Source organism: Canis lupus, chromosome 12 (genome assembly GCF_011100685.1).
Source record: "Canis lupus familiaris isolate Mischka breed German Shepherd chromosome 12, alternate assembly UU_Cfam_GSD_1.0, whole genome shotgun sequence".
Classification (NCBI taxonomy): domain Eukaryota; kingdom Metazoa; phylum Chordata; class Mammalia; order Carnivora; family Canidae; genus Canis; species Canis lupus.
The window spans coordinates 57,258,979-57,272,785 of record NC_049233.1 but is presented as its reverse complement, the minus strand read 5'-3'; the positions used below and the strand labels follow the sequence as shown (position 1 = coordinate 57,272,785).

General features: G+C 40.9%; 1 long non-coding RNA gene across 1 annotated transcript in view; it reads left to right on the top strand.

Annotated features, from left to right (window-relative positions):
* The first annotated feature begins 6,161 nt into the window (after positions 1-6,161).
* The window catches only part of LOC106559593, a 51,050-nt gene continuing 43,404 nt past the window's right edge, over positions 6,162-13,807 (top strand). Inside the window, exon 1 of the long non-coding RNA XR_005367471.1 lies at positions 6,162-6,376. This is a non-coding gene — a long non-coding RNA (uncharacterized LOC106559593). The remainder of the gene's footprint in view (positions 6,377-13,807) is intronic.

The window sequence follows — 13,807 nt, the reverse complement described above, 5'->3', positions numbered from 1 at the left end:
TATGTCTTCCTCTGTGAGATTTCTGTTCATGTCTTTTGCCCATTTCATGATTGGATTCTTTGTTTCTTTGGTGTTGAGTTTAATAAGTTCTTTATAGATCTTGGAAACTAGCCCTTTATCTGATATGTCATTTGCAAATATCTTCTCCCATTCTGTAGGTTGTCTTTGAGTTTTGTTGACTGTATCCTTTGCTGTGCAAAAGCTTCTTATCTTGATGAAGTCCCAATAGTTCATTTTTGCTTTTGTTTCTTTTGCCTTTGTGGATGTATCTTGCAAGAAGTTACTATGGCCGAGTTCAAAAAGGGTGTTGCCTGTGTTCTTCTCTAGGATTTTGATGGAATCTTGTCTCACATTTAGATCTTTCATCCATTTTGAGTTTATCTTTGTGTATGGTGCAAGAGAGTGGTCTAGTTTCATTCTTCTGCATGTGGATGTCCAATTTTCCCAGCACCATTTATTGAAGAGACTGTCTTTCTTCCAATGGATAGTCTTTCCTCCTTTATCGAATATTAGTTGCCCATAAAGTTCAGGGTCCACTTCTGGATTCTCTATTCTGTTCCACTGATCTATGTGTCTGTTTTTGTGCCAGTACCACACTGTCTTGATGACCACAGCTTTGTAGTACAACCTGAAATCTGGCATTGTGATGCCCCCAGATATGGTTTTCTTTTTTAAAATTCCCCTGGCTATTCGGGGTCTTTTCTGATTCCACACAAATCTTAAAATAATTTGTTCTAACTCTCTGAAGAAAGTCCATGGTATTTTGATAGGGATTGCATTAAACGTGTATATTGCCCTGGGTAACATTGACATTTTCACAATATTAATTCTGCCAATCCATGAGCATGGAATATTTTTCCATCTCTTTGTGTCTTCCTCAATTTCTTTCAGAAGTGTTCTATAGTTTTGAGGGTATAGATCCTTTACATCTTTGGTGAGGTTTATTCCTAGGTATCTTATGCTTTTGGGTGCAATTGTAAATGGGATTGACTCCTTAATTTCTCTTTCTTCAGTCTCATTGTTAGTGTATAGAAATGCCACTGACTTCTGGGCATTGATTTTGTATCCTGCCACGCTACCGAATTGCTGTATGAGTTCTAGCAATCTTGGGGTGGAGACTTTTGGGTTTTCTATGTAGAGTATCATGTCATCGGCGAAGAGAGAGAGTTTGACTTCTTCTTTGCCAATTTGAATGCCTTTAATGTCTTTTTGTTGTCTGATTGCTGAGGCTAGGACTTCCAGTACTATGTTGAATAGCAGTGGTGAGAGTGGACATCCCTGTCTTGTTCCTGATCTTAGGGGAAAGGCTCCCAGTGCTTCCCCATTGAGAATGATATTTGCTGTGGGCTTTTCATAGATGGCTTTTAAGATGTCGAGGAATGTTCCCTCTATCCCTACACTCTGAAGAGTTTTAATCAGGAATGGATGCTGTATTTTGTCAAATGCTTTCTCTGCATCCAATGAGAGGATCATATGGTTCTTGGTTTTTCTCTTGCTGATATGATGAATCACATTGATTGTTTTACGGGTGTTGAACCAGCCTTGTGTCCCAGGGATAAATCCTACTTGGTCATGGTGAATAATTTTCTTAATGTACTATTGGATCCTATTGGCCAGTATCTTGTTGAGAATTTTTGCATCCATGTTCATCAGGGATATTGGTCTGTAATTCTCCTTTTTGGCGGGGTCTTTGTCTGGCTTTGGAATTAAGGTGATGCTGGCTTCATAGAACGAATTTGGAAGTACTCCATCTCTTTCTATCTTTCCAAACAGCTTTAGGAGAATAGGTATGATTTCTTCTTTAAACGTTTGATAAAATTCTCCTGGGAAGCCATCTGGCCCTGGACTCTTGTGTCTTGGGAGGTTTTTGATGACTGCTTCAATTTCCTCCCTGGTTATTGGCCTGTTCAGGTTTTCTATTTCTTCCTGTTCCAGTTTTGGTAGTTTGTGGCTTTCCAGGAATGTGTCCATTTCTTCTAGATTGCCTAATTTATTGGCGTATAGCTGTTCATAATATGTTTTTAAAATCGTTTGTATTTCCTTGGTGTTGGTAGTGATCTCTCCTTTCTCATTCATGATTTTATTAATTTGAGTCTTCTCTCTCTTCTTTTTAATAAGGCTGGCTAATGGTTTATCTATCTTATTAATTCTTTCAAAGAACCAACTCCTGGTTCTGTTGATCTGTTCCACAGTTCTTCTGGTCTCGATTTCGTTGAGTTCTGCTCGAATCTTTATTAACTCTCTTCTTCTCTTGGGTGTAGGATCTATTTGCTGTTTTTTCTCTAGCTCCTTTATGTGTAAGGTTAGCTTTTGTATTTGAGTTCTTTCCAGTTTTTGAATGGATGCTTGTATTGCGATGTATTTCCCCCTTAGGACTGCTTTTGCTGCATCCCAAAGATTTTGAACAGTTGTATCTTCATTCTCATTAGTTTCCATGAATCTTTTTAATTCTTCCTTAATTTCCTGGTTGACCCTTTTATCTTTTAGCAGGATGGTCCTTAACCTCCATGTGTTTGAGGTCCTTCCAAACTTCTTGTTGTGATTTAGTTCTAATTTCAAGGCATTATGGTCCGAGAATATGCAGGGGACAATCCCAATCTTTTGGTATCGGTTCAGACCCGATTTGTGACCCAATATGTGGTCTATTCTGGAGAAAGTTCCATGTGCGCTTGAGAAGAATGTGTATTCAGTTGAGTTTGGATGTAAAGTTCTGTAGATATCTGTGAAATCCATCTGGTCCAGTGTATCATTTAAAGCTCTCGTTTCTTTGGAGATGTTTTGCTTAGAAGACCTATCGAGTATAGAAAGAGCTAGATTGAAGTCACCAAGTATAAGTGTATTATTATCTAAGTATTTCTTCACTTTGCTTAATAATTGATTTATATATTTGGCAGCTCCCACATTCGGAGCATATATATTGAGGATTGTTAAGTCCTCTTGTTGAATAGATCCTTTAAGTATGATATAGTGTCCCTCTTCATCTCTCACTACAGTCTTTGGGGTAAATTTTAGTTTATCTGATATAAGGATGGCTACCCCTGCTTTCTTTTGAGGACCATTCGAATGGTAAATGGTTCTCCAACCTTTTATTTTCAGGCTGTAGGTGTCCTTCTGTCTAAAATGAGTCTCTTGTAGACAGCAAATAGATGGGTCCTGCTTTTTTATCCAGTCTGAAACCCTGCGCCTTTTGATGGGGTCATTAAGCCCGTTCACATTCAGAGTTACTATTGAGAGATATGAGTTTAGTGTCATCATGATATCTATTCAGTCTTTGTTTTTGTGGACTGTTCCACTGAACTTCTTCTTAAAGGGGAATTTTAAGAGGCCCCCTTAAAATTTCTTGCAGAGCTGGTTTGGAGGTCACATATTCTTTTAGTTGCTGCCTGTCTTGGAAGCTCTTTATCTCTCCTTCCATTTTGAATGAGAGCCTTGCTGGATAAAGTATTCTTGGCTGCATGTTCTTCTCATTTAGGACCCTGAATATATCCTGCCAGCCCTTTCTGGCCTGCCAGGTCTCTGTGGAGAGGTCTGCTGTTACCCTAATACTCCTCCCCATAAAAGTCAGGGATTTCTTGTCTCTTGCTGCTTTAAGGATCTTCTCCTTATCTTTGGAATTTGCAAGCTTCACAATTAAATGTCAAGGTGTTGAACGGTTTTTATTGATTTTAGGGGGGGATCTCTCTATTTCCTGGGTCTGAATGCCTGTTTCCCTTCCCAGATTAGGAAAGTTTTCAGCTAGAATTTGTTCAAATACATATTCTGGCCCTCTGTCCCTTTCGGCGCCCTCGGGAACCCCAATTAAACGTAGGTTTTTCTTCCTCAGGCTGTCGTTTATTTCCCTTAATCTATCTTCATGGTCTTTTAATTGTTTGTCTCTTTTTTCCTCAGTTTCCCTCTTTGCTATCAACTTGTCTTCTAGGTCACTCACTCGTTCTTCCACCTCGTTAACCCTCGTCGTTAGGACTTCTAGTTTGGATTGCATCTCATTCAATTGATTTTTAATTTCTGCCTGATTAGCTCTAAATTCTGCAGTCATGAAGTCTCTTGAGTCCTTTATACTTTTTTCTAGAGCCACCAGTAGCTGTATAATAGTGCTTCTGAATTGGCTTTCTGACATTGAATTGTAATCCAGATTTTGTAACTCTGTGGGAGAGAGGACTGTTTCTGATTCTTTCTTTTGAGGTGAGGTTTTCCTTCTAGTCATTTTGCTCAGTGCAGAGTGGCCAAAAGCAAGTTGTATTGGGAAAAAGAGAAAAAGAGAGGAGAGAAAGAAGGAAAGAAAAGAGAAAGAGGAAAAAAAAGGGAAGAAAAAAAGAAAAAAACAGAAAAAAAAAGAAGAAAAAGAGAAAGAAAAAGAAAGGAGAAAAAAAAGGGTGGGGGAAGGAAACAAATCAAAAAGCAAAAAATAAATAAAAAAAAAAAAAAAAAAAAAGAACCACGGGGGAGTATCTTCTGATTCTGTGTACTTTAAGTCCCTTGGCTTCTCCTGGAAGTTGTCAGTCTAGCTGGTGTTCTGGGGGAGGGGCCTGCTGTGCTGATTTTCAGGTGTTAGCAGTTGGGGGAGCTGCTGTGCCCCTGCCTGGTGCAGGGCTCAGTGGGGGTTGTTTACCCCGTGAGGCCGCAGGAGGAACAACCCCAGTGGCGGGGCAGCTCTGGAAACCTGGATTCAGCTCCGGCAGGAACTCCGTCTGCAGGGCCTGGAGGCTCCGGGGCGGGGCCGCTGATCTGCTCAGCTGGGGCAGGAGCGTCCTCGCTGTCCTGGGCCCTCCCGGCCTCTGCCTGTCCCGGGGGAGGCCGGATCCTGGGCTGTGTCCCGGCGCCCTGTGCTCCGGAGCCTGCGCTGGTGGATTCGCGCTCCCGCCCCGCAGCCCCCTCCGCGGAGCCGCCCCCGAGCCCCTCCGAGCGGCTCCTGGAACCGCGCAGCCCCCTCCGCACGGAGCCTCTTCCTCTGCCCGAGGCCCCCCGAGCTGCTCCCGCCCCGCAGCCCCCTCCGCGGAGCCGCCGTCCGAGCCCCTTCAGCTGCTCCGGGTCCCGCCGGGTCCCGCCGTGCGCGCTGCAGCCCTTAGGGAGCTCGGCGCACTCTCCTGGGCGCGCAGTTGCTGTTACTGTCCCCGGGAGCCCGAGGGCATCCCCGCCCTCCTGGGTCCTGCTCCACCTCCCCGCGAGCCCCTTTCCGCCCGGGAAGGTCGGTGCAGCTCCTGCTCCTCCGGGACGGGGCTCTCCTGTCCTGGGGACACTCGCCCCGGCCTCAGCCCGGCTCCTCGCGGGGCCCCTCCCCCTTGGACGCCTTTTGTTTCTTTACTTCTTTTTCCCCGTCTTCCTACCTTGATAGAAGCGCGAACTCTTCTCACTGTTGCATTCCAGCTGGTCTCTCTTTAAATCTCAGGCCGAATTCATAGATTTTCAGGATAATTTGAAGGTTTTCTAGGTAGTTTGGTGGAGACAGGTGATTTGAAGACCCTACTCTTCCGCCATCTTGCTCCTCCCCCCGCAAAGTTCTTTTAGAAGACAAAATATGTTCCCTTTGTTTTTTTTTAAAGATTGATTGATTGATTGATTGATTTATGAGAGACACAGGGGGAGAGAGAGGCAGAGACATAGGCAGAGGGAGAAGCAGGCTCTATGCAGGGAGCCCAATGTGAGACTCGATCCCGGGATTCTGGGATCACACCCTGAGCCGAAGGCAGATGCTCAACCGAGGCATCCCAAATATGTTCCCTTTAATTAAGAGAGGATAGAGGAGGGTGACAGTATGGTTAAAAGAGAAAATGAATTAAGGTCTGAGTTTCTGGAGCTTTGAAAAAACAGGAAATGGGGGGACAGATGGGTTGAGTGAGTGGCGCTCAGTGCCCCAAATGAAGCCTGCTGGAAGAAGGGAAGAGGCTTTTGCACTTATAGGGTCACTGTGGCCCCAGACTGACCCCTCAGGGAGCCTGTCTTGCAGAGAAGAGCAAGCCGCAGAGGAGCAGGAGGCAGGGGCTGGACATTCATATTATCCAGCTGCTCTGAGTCCCTACTTATTCCTTACCTTAAAGATGCTGTAAGTGTGTCAGCATTGGTGTCAGGTGACCTAAGACCCCAGCTCACAAAAACCATTTCTGAAAAAGCCAAGGGAAAAAGAGCGTTTGTCCATCTCCTTTCTTTTCTGGCAACTATCAAGCACATATGGATATCAAGAATCCTGCCTGTATTGGTCCCTGATTCCAAGAGGACAATGTGCGACTATTGCCACTAAGGGATGCTTTGGAAGAACGTCCCAGGGCAATAACCAGTGATTGTAAGTTCAGCTTTTCATGCCATTCCATCGGAGCCTACTTGCTGTGGACCTGAAAGAATCTGACAGAAATTTTGACAAGGAATATCTGGATATTACTGAGTAAGTGTGTTGTGGGAAAGGCTCGTTTCCCTCCACTAACATTAAAAAAAAGAAAGAACACTCATTCTTGTAATGATCTAAATACAGGTTCTGTTAGAATCAAAGATATAAAATATAATTTTCTTCCTTTCCAGGCCTATGTCTTGGAATAAGTTTACTGGATTTGTTTAGGTAGCTCTTAATGGGAGCCTGTCACCTGGGTGCAACTAGCTCAGGAGAGCTTGGGTGGGTGTTGTCAGTTGAGGGCAGTGATGGAAAATAGTGGCTACGAAAGTAACAGGACAGGATTTCCTACTATTAACTTGGTGAGGAAGACACGCACAGTGGATGAAATGGAATGAATAACAAGAAGATGAAGGCAGGGAAGACGCTGAGTGTGAGCTAAGTACTACAGAAAGTTCTCTCTGGTTGTTCAAAATTGATATTTAGGGGGGCTTGTGTGTCAGGAGGCGCTGGGGACAGTGGGTCAGGTGGTTGTGACGAGTCATCTAGAAATCCTCCCCAGATGTAATCAGCGGGTCTGGGAAAGTGCACGAAGTGTACATGGTGAGCACACATCTCCCCCCACTGTGGAGAGTTCCTTGTGCAAGTTATTGTATCAACGCTTTGCATGAGGACCTCTCTCTTTTCCTTTTCCTTACATTGCATGAGACTGGAGTGCTGTGATTGACAGCAAGTTGTATATGTGGACACCCCGTTGTGGGAGGGGACACTGGAGAAGATATACAGTATGCTTTGTGACATTTCAAGGAGGCCTTGGTGTGAGTTACAGCTGGGCGCTCAATGGCTGCCACATTTGTTTACACCATCCCAGTGTCAGAATTCATTGTTTGTAAAGCTCTTTGGGATCATTTGTATACGAAGGATTCCATATAAAACCAAGGTTTACTCCTTTTTGTGTTATGCGTTTGGAGTGTTACACTTAAGTGCTTTTATATGCAGCATGCGGGAAAGTGAGCACTCAACTCTTATTAATGCCAATGGGCACCAGGCTCCCGTCGTCTGCTTGGTGGCAGTGGAAAGGGGCTCACAGGTATGCAAGTAAATGGAAACAAGACAGGGCAAAACTCAGATATTTATTCAGCTGTTGAAAGTTTTATGGGTGACCAGACTACAAATAATGTGAGTTATTTTACTGAGAGTTTGCTGGAGAAATGGAGCTTAGACTATACCCTTCATTTTATTTGTGAGTGGTGTGTGTGTGTGTGTGTGTGTGTACAGAGAGAGAGAGAGAGAGAGAGAGAGAGAGAGAGAGGAATAATAAAATGTCTATTCTCAGCATCTTGTTACCTGGAAATTTCCATTAATTGACATAATTGTGGTTCATTGAAGAAGTGATGCTATTAATCTATATTATAAGCCTGAGACACTGCAGAACCCTTAAATTGGGTCTCATTGAGACTTGATGTTTATTGCTTTTAAATTCTTCGAGGAGAGATAATGTCTGTGACATGTACAGTGACTTCTTAAACAAAATACAGAACTATTCAAAAATATTTCACATTTGGAACATGTTGAATAAAAGAGGTTATACTAAAAGGCACACAAACATGTATCTTATGATAAAAAATTTAACTATCCCATGTTCTTTAAAAACATGCAAACTAATGAATTATTCTTGTATTTATATATATAATATAATGTGATCTATATCACACACACCCTCCCCACACACACAGCTGACCACTGAACAACAACAGGAATTTGAACTGCACAGTTCCATTTATATGCAGATTTTTCTATAAATATAGTACATACTATAATGTATTTTCTCTTCCTTTGATTTTTTTCTAGCTTACCTTATTATAAAAATATAGTATATAATACTTATATAAGATATGTGTTAGTTAACTATGTTATTGGTAAGTCTTCTGGTCAATTACAGGCTTAGTAGTGAGTTTTTGGGAGAATCCAAGTTATAGTCAAATTTTCTACTTTGTGGGGTGGGAGGCAGGGCCCCTAATCCCCATTGTTCAAGGGTCAACTACATATGACAGTTTTGTGCTTCATTATTACACAGCAAATCAAAAGGGTTGAAGCTTGCAAATTGTGGTTGGTCTTTCTTACCTGTAGTCTGATTGTTAAGAAATCCTTTGGTTATAAAATAAAAAGATAATACAGCAGCTAGATGGTGTCAATGAACTGTTGATAAAGATCAAGGGTGATTTAAAGTTTGATATACATGTTGTGATTCCACAAAAGTCTTCCAGGGCACACTGCACCCACTGAGGTGGATACTGAAGTATGCACACAGTGTGAGGTTCCCCTTTCTCAGTGATTTTAAGATAATAGATTCTGATTTTCCCATGATGACCTTGGGAAGTTCTATTTAACTCATATAACCCAAAAGTTCACAGATCTCCTTGCACCTGGTTCAAATGAGGTCACTTATTGATATTATAGTCACAATACTGGTGTGACTTTGGGAAGTCACTTAACCTTTTTAAAGACCTGTTAGCTTATCTGTAAAATGAAGATGATAATAGGAACAAAATTATTTTGATTATGGATCAAACACGCTGATCCATGTATTTAGCAGAGTATCCAGCATATCAGAAGTTAAAAATAAATATTATAATATAGATATTATTTTAGATATTGATTGGTTTACATCCTATTTGTTAAAAATGATTTGAGGGTAAAGAAAAAGCAAAGGAAAAGTAGGGATTATACTAATTTTATTTTTTTCTAATGAAGTTTCTTCAGAACAAAATATCTAAAAAGAAAACAGGGGTCATTGGAAGGGCAAGAGTTGTCCGCATTTCAAAAACTCATTTCAAATACATCTTAAAAAGTTGAATCTTAAAAGGTGAACCATTTAATGCATCTTTAAAGTCAGTCAATTTCTATAATTTGAAGATAGATTCAGTTTCAGAGTTCTTTCTTGCCTGCAACACAGCTAAAATATAGAGTTTTCATTTTTTCTATCCGACTGAATTGCTATCAGATTTTTGTAAACCATTCACTCTGGAAGAATGCTTTGTTCTGGAAAAGGCAAGCGCTGGGAAAAACTCAGCAAGACTGCGTAGCTTATTCTTTGAAAACTAGCACTTGATAAGGGTGTTAACTCGACATGTAATTCCACTTAGTAAAGGGATCATTGAACAGAATGGATGCAATGATTAAACCATAATTATGCACTGTAGCTATAATTATTTTGCAAAGAAAAGGTACATATAACAAATAAAGGAAATATTTAAACATAGGCATAGAGAAGAAGAAAAATCCATTATTTAGGATGAGAAAGGGTAAATCTGTGTGAAAATCAATGGAAATAAAAGCAGGTTGGAAATGTTTGCATTGAAATAATTGGGAGAATAAAAAGCATCAGTTATGATTCCCTGATCACAGCAAAACTCTCTCAGAGGAGATATTTTATAATGCAAAAATTGAGAAAATGGAAGGGATAAATGTTTATTGAATAAATGAATCAATGAATGAATGAATCAGTGAATTGAAGAGGTTAGAGACCTCTGATAAAGTACTGTGGTATCAAGAGAAAATGACCAAATTAAGACATGAAGTGTAGTATAAAACTCATTTTACATTTTACCATATCGAGGGTGTTGAGCTAATTGCTTACATCTTTTCTTTAAGAACCCCAAATAGAGGCAATAGGAAGCAATATTGACACTTGGGGAAAAAATTAGCAATGAAGGCTTTGCAAAAATAGCTGTTAGATTGCAGTGAATAAGGGGAAAAGGTAGTTTTCTAGAAGTGGTGATTGCTGTCATTATCAGGCGTGGCAGACTTAATTGCAAGAGGCTGGGGCAGCCCTACAGAACTTGGGGACCAGTTAGGTACAGGGCTAGCGGGTGAGGGAGAAATAGAAGTGCCAACCATGGGAGTGCAATAAAGAGACTAATTGAGAGTCAGGAAGGCACAATATGGCATGGTGGGGTGTGTCTTTGGGGCTGGGACTCCACATGAGCGGCAGAGTAGAGAAGGATGAGCCCCTAATCAACTCATGGGTGGAAGGATGATCTGATTTGAACAAGGTCATGGTTTTTTAGAATCTTTAATGGTCCATTTCTATCATGACAGCAACCAAGAAATCCCAAATACTTTTCCAAATCTGGGAGAGGGGTGGGTCTCAATAGAGGTACAAAGTACATGTGACATTTCAGTACTTCCTAGTTTCATCACTAGGGCTTTATCCGCACTGAGTTTCATTTTTTTTTTTTTTTTTAAACAAGGCATTTTTAAACTGGGACAGAATTTTGGTCTATAGGTGTGAAAGAGTTTTACCAACAGATGATTATCAGCTTCCAGGCACCTCCTGAGTCTTACCGGAGTATGCAGTTCCATTTAAACAGGCATCACTTTGCCTGATACAAGTCATAACCTTGTTCCAAAGGGAGCCATCTAGTCAACGGTGGGGGTCACTTCTGCAGACCCCGTTAATGTTCATAACATGCTGACAGTTACCACATTCAATAAAGCCAACAGGATTTTGTGTCCCTAAAGCAATGACAGAAATGAGTTTACAGATATCTCCACTGCCTTGTGCTCTGCAACCATCATCCTTTAACTCCCTCCGACCGAGACCATACAGCTAACCTCTCGTATCTCATGGTTTAAAAGGTCTGGCCACCCCGGAAAGAGGAAAAGCATCCCTGCTTGCCTGCATCTCCTCTTTTTTTGCTGAGGCTGGAGAGCCCGCAAAATTAGAGTTTCGCTGTGGCTCCTTCTGGTCGTTTTACAATTTGCCAATTTCTTGCAGTGCTTCGGATTGCTACAATCTTATCATTTTCAAAAACTCATCATTACTTGTTCTCTCCGTGTAGATCATTTGTAGTTATGAGGAAAACCTCCCTCTGCTTTTAATCTCACACTGGGGTAGGGTTTCACGTTTTACTTTTCAAGTGCACTTCCACAAAAGAGAAGTAAATAGGCATTCTGATTCTCTCAAGACCAGAATACCATCATAACTTTTTATCTTTGACTGCTCTATGCTCAAGGATGGGTAGAGAGGCGTTTTCTTGCTCTCACATGGAATTACTATTAAATATAAGTGTTAAATTTGGATTGACCAGGGAAAGAGGCAAAGAAGCTAAAAAGAGCTCCTGAATCGACTATGTCATTAATAACTGCTTGGGCTAAGCAGGAATATTTCTGAAAATCTAAAGTTACATTTTCAGAAATCATGTATATCATATATGTATCTCATATATATATGTATACCATGTAATCATACATATATGTCTGTGGGCACATATATGTTATATATATATACATTACATATAATATATGTAATACATACATATATACACATAGATATATAATGAGTGTATATATATTATTTTGCAAAGGAAAAAATAAATATTATTCTTGTTAAACTGAAGGCTTCCTGAACAGACAGACATTGTGGATTAACTGTTAGGATTCCGGTAACAACAGTGGTAGAGATTAGGTAAGACAGCCACGAGGGACTTCAGATAGTTGGCACTCCGCTGGAAAAAAACTGACACCAACAAAAACATAGCATCTAACCTGATGCATTCTTTAGTGGGCTTGCAAAAATTGGATTCTATTTGTGAGGTTATAACTACTGAGAACCTAAGTGATCTTTTCTTTCCTTGACTCGGACCACAAATGTTTGGCCCCACTCAAGAAAATTTGTTTTGGGATAGTCTAGGGGTATTCCGAGAAGTGTGTGTGTGTGTGTGTGTGTATGGAGAAAAGGGACGGGGGGAGCTTGAAGTGAGTGGGTTTAGAAGGAGCCACCTTGGTCTGTTATTTGGAATAATAAGGAAGAATGGTCAAGGATGTGAAAACCAATGGAACTGGAGGAAAAATTACTGTTCATCCTAGCAATTTAATATGATAAAGGGTTGGAAAACTGGCCACCATCAGATATAATTTAGACTTTGGGAAGGTAAATTTCTTTTTTTTTTTAAGATTTAATTTATTTATTCATGAGAGAGAGAGGGAGAGAGAGAGAGAGACAGAGACACAGGCAGAGGAAGAAGCAGGCTCCATTCCACGCAGGGAGCCTGATGTGGGACTCGATCCTGGCTCTTCAGGACCACACCCTGGGCTGAAGGCAGCGCTAAACCACTGAGCCACCCGGGCTGCCCGGGAAGGTAAATTTCTTAAAGCTCAGAGAAGATCTTGGTATGACTCTCTGACCAAAGACTACGAAAGGGTAGCAATTTAGGTAAGATGAGAGATTCTGTTAAGGAGAGTCTGATGTGATATTAAAAAATTATTTCAGTTGAATAAAGGGTGGAGGCAAAATAGCTAATGATGTGGCAGTAGTTGTCCAGGACCCCTCAGGTGAGCTCCAAATATGTACTAAAGTTGGAGAGGGGCCACATGACTTACGTAGTAGTGACATGCTCTTACACACTGGAGTGGTGATTTGTGGGAAACACAAAGCAGCCGCACAACACGCTTCAAGAATAATTGTTTATCTTTTTATAAACTTTTGGAGGAAGAATGAACAAAGGCAAAATTCTCTTTGCATCTTCCACTTTGCATCTCCATTCAGAGGAATAAGTTCCAAAGCAGAAAGGGTGGGAGGTGAGAAGTGGGTTTGGGAGACAGCCAATCGCCCTTGTGGATAGCTGGCAATTTGGTGTTTGTTAAATCAAGCACTGGTTGCTTTTTCCTGTACAACTCCTCTATCTTTCTGGTAATAAGTTGCATACATCTTTGTGTCTGTGTTGTTTAGTACATTTCTTTCAAACGGAGGGTTTTCTATTTTTGTTATCAACAGCCATTTTGTTCAAGCACATCCTACGATGGACGTGGTTTTGAAGACTCTGATTTTCCTTCTGTTCTCACTTCTGTTTGGACAGAAAAGTCTGAAGTTTAATCTTCAAGAATCTGAGATAAAAAGAATCTGAGACTGGCCATTGAATTGACTTTTTCATTGTAGATAAGAATTACCCAAGAAGCAAAGGAAACTTAGGAAATCTTGGTATCTTTCAATTTCTCAGTTTGATGGCTTATCAGCTAGGAAGATCTCCATGTCCAGTTAGTACACATGACTGTACAAAACAATGAATGAAACGGTCCAGAAAATCAGAGGTGATTGAACTTTATGTCCCTGCCCAACTGCGACATTATTCAGAATTTATGGTTATGCCAGTCTTTGCACCATCAAAACATTTTCCCAAGTATTTTAGGATCCTCGCATAAATAATGCTGCAGTAAGTATCATCAACATTTAGTAGCTGTTTTTCAAGAATAGCCAAGTGACGTTATTATGGTCTGCCATCAAACCAGGGGAGGTATGGACGAGGTCAAAGCTGATCATTGCAAGGAAAAAGACAATATTTATACAGATGCACAAAGCAGACTTTATGCCAAAGAATCTGTATTTATTTCCACATATTAGCAAGCATACTTGAGTTTTCTGTCTGCTTTTGGTACAGTGCTCCTCATATGTTTCCATCCAATTTTTTTTTTTTGAGAGAAAGAGTG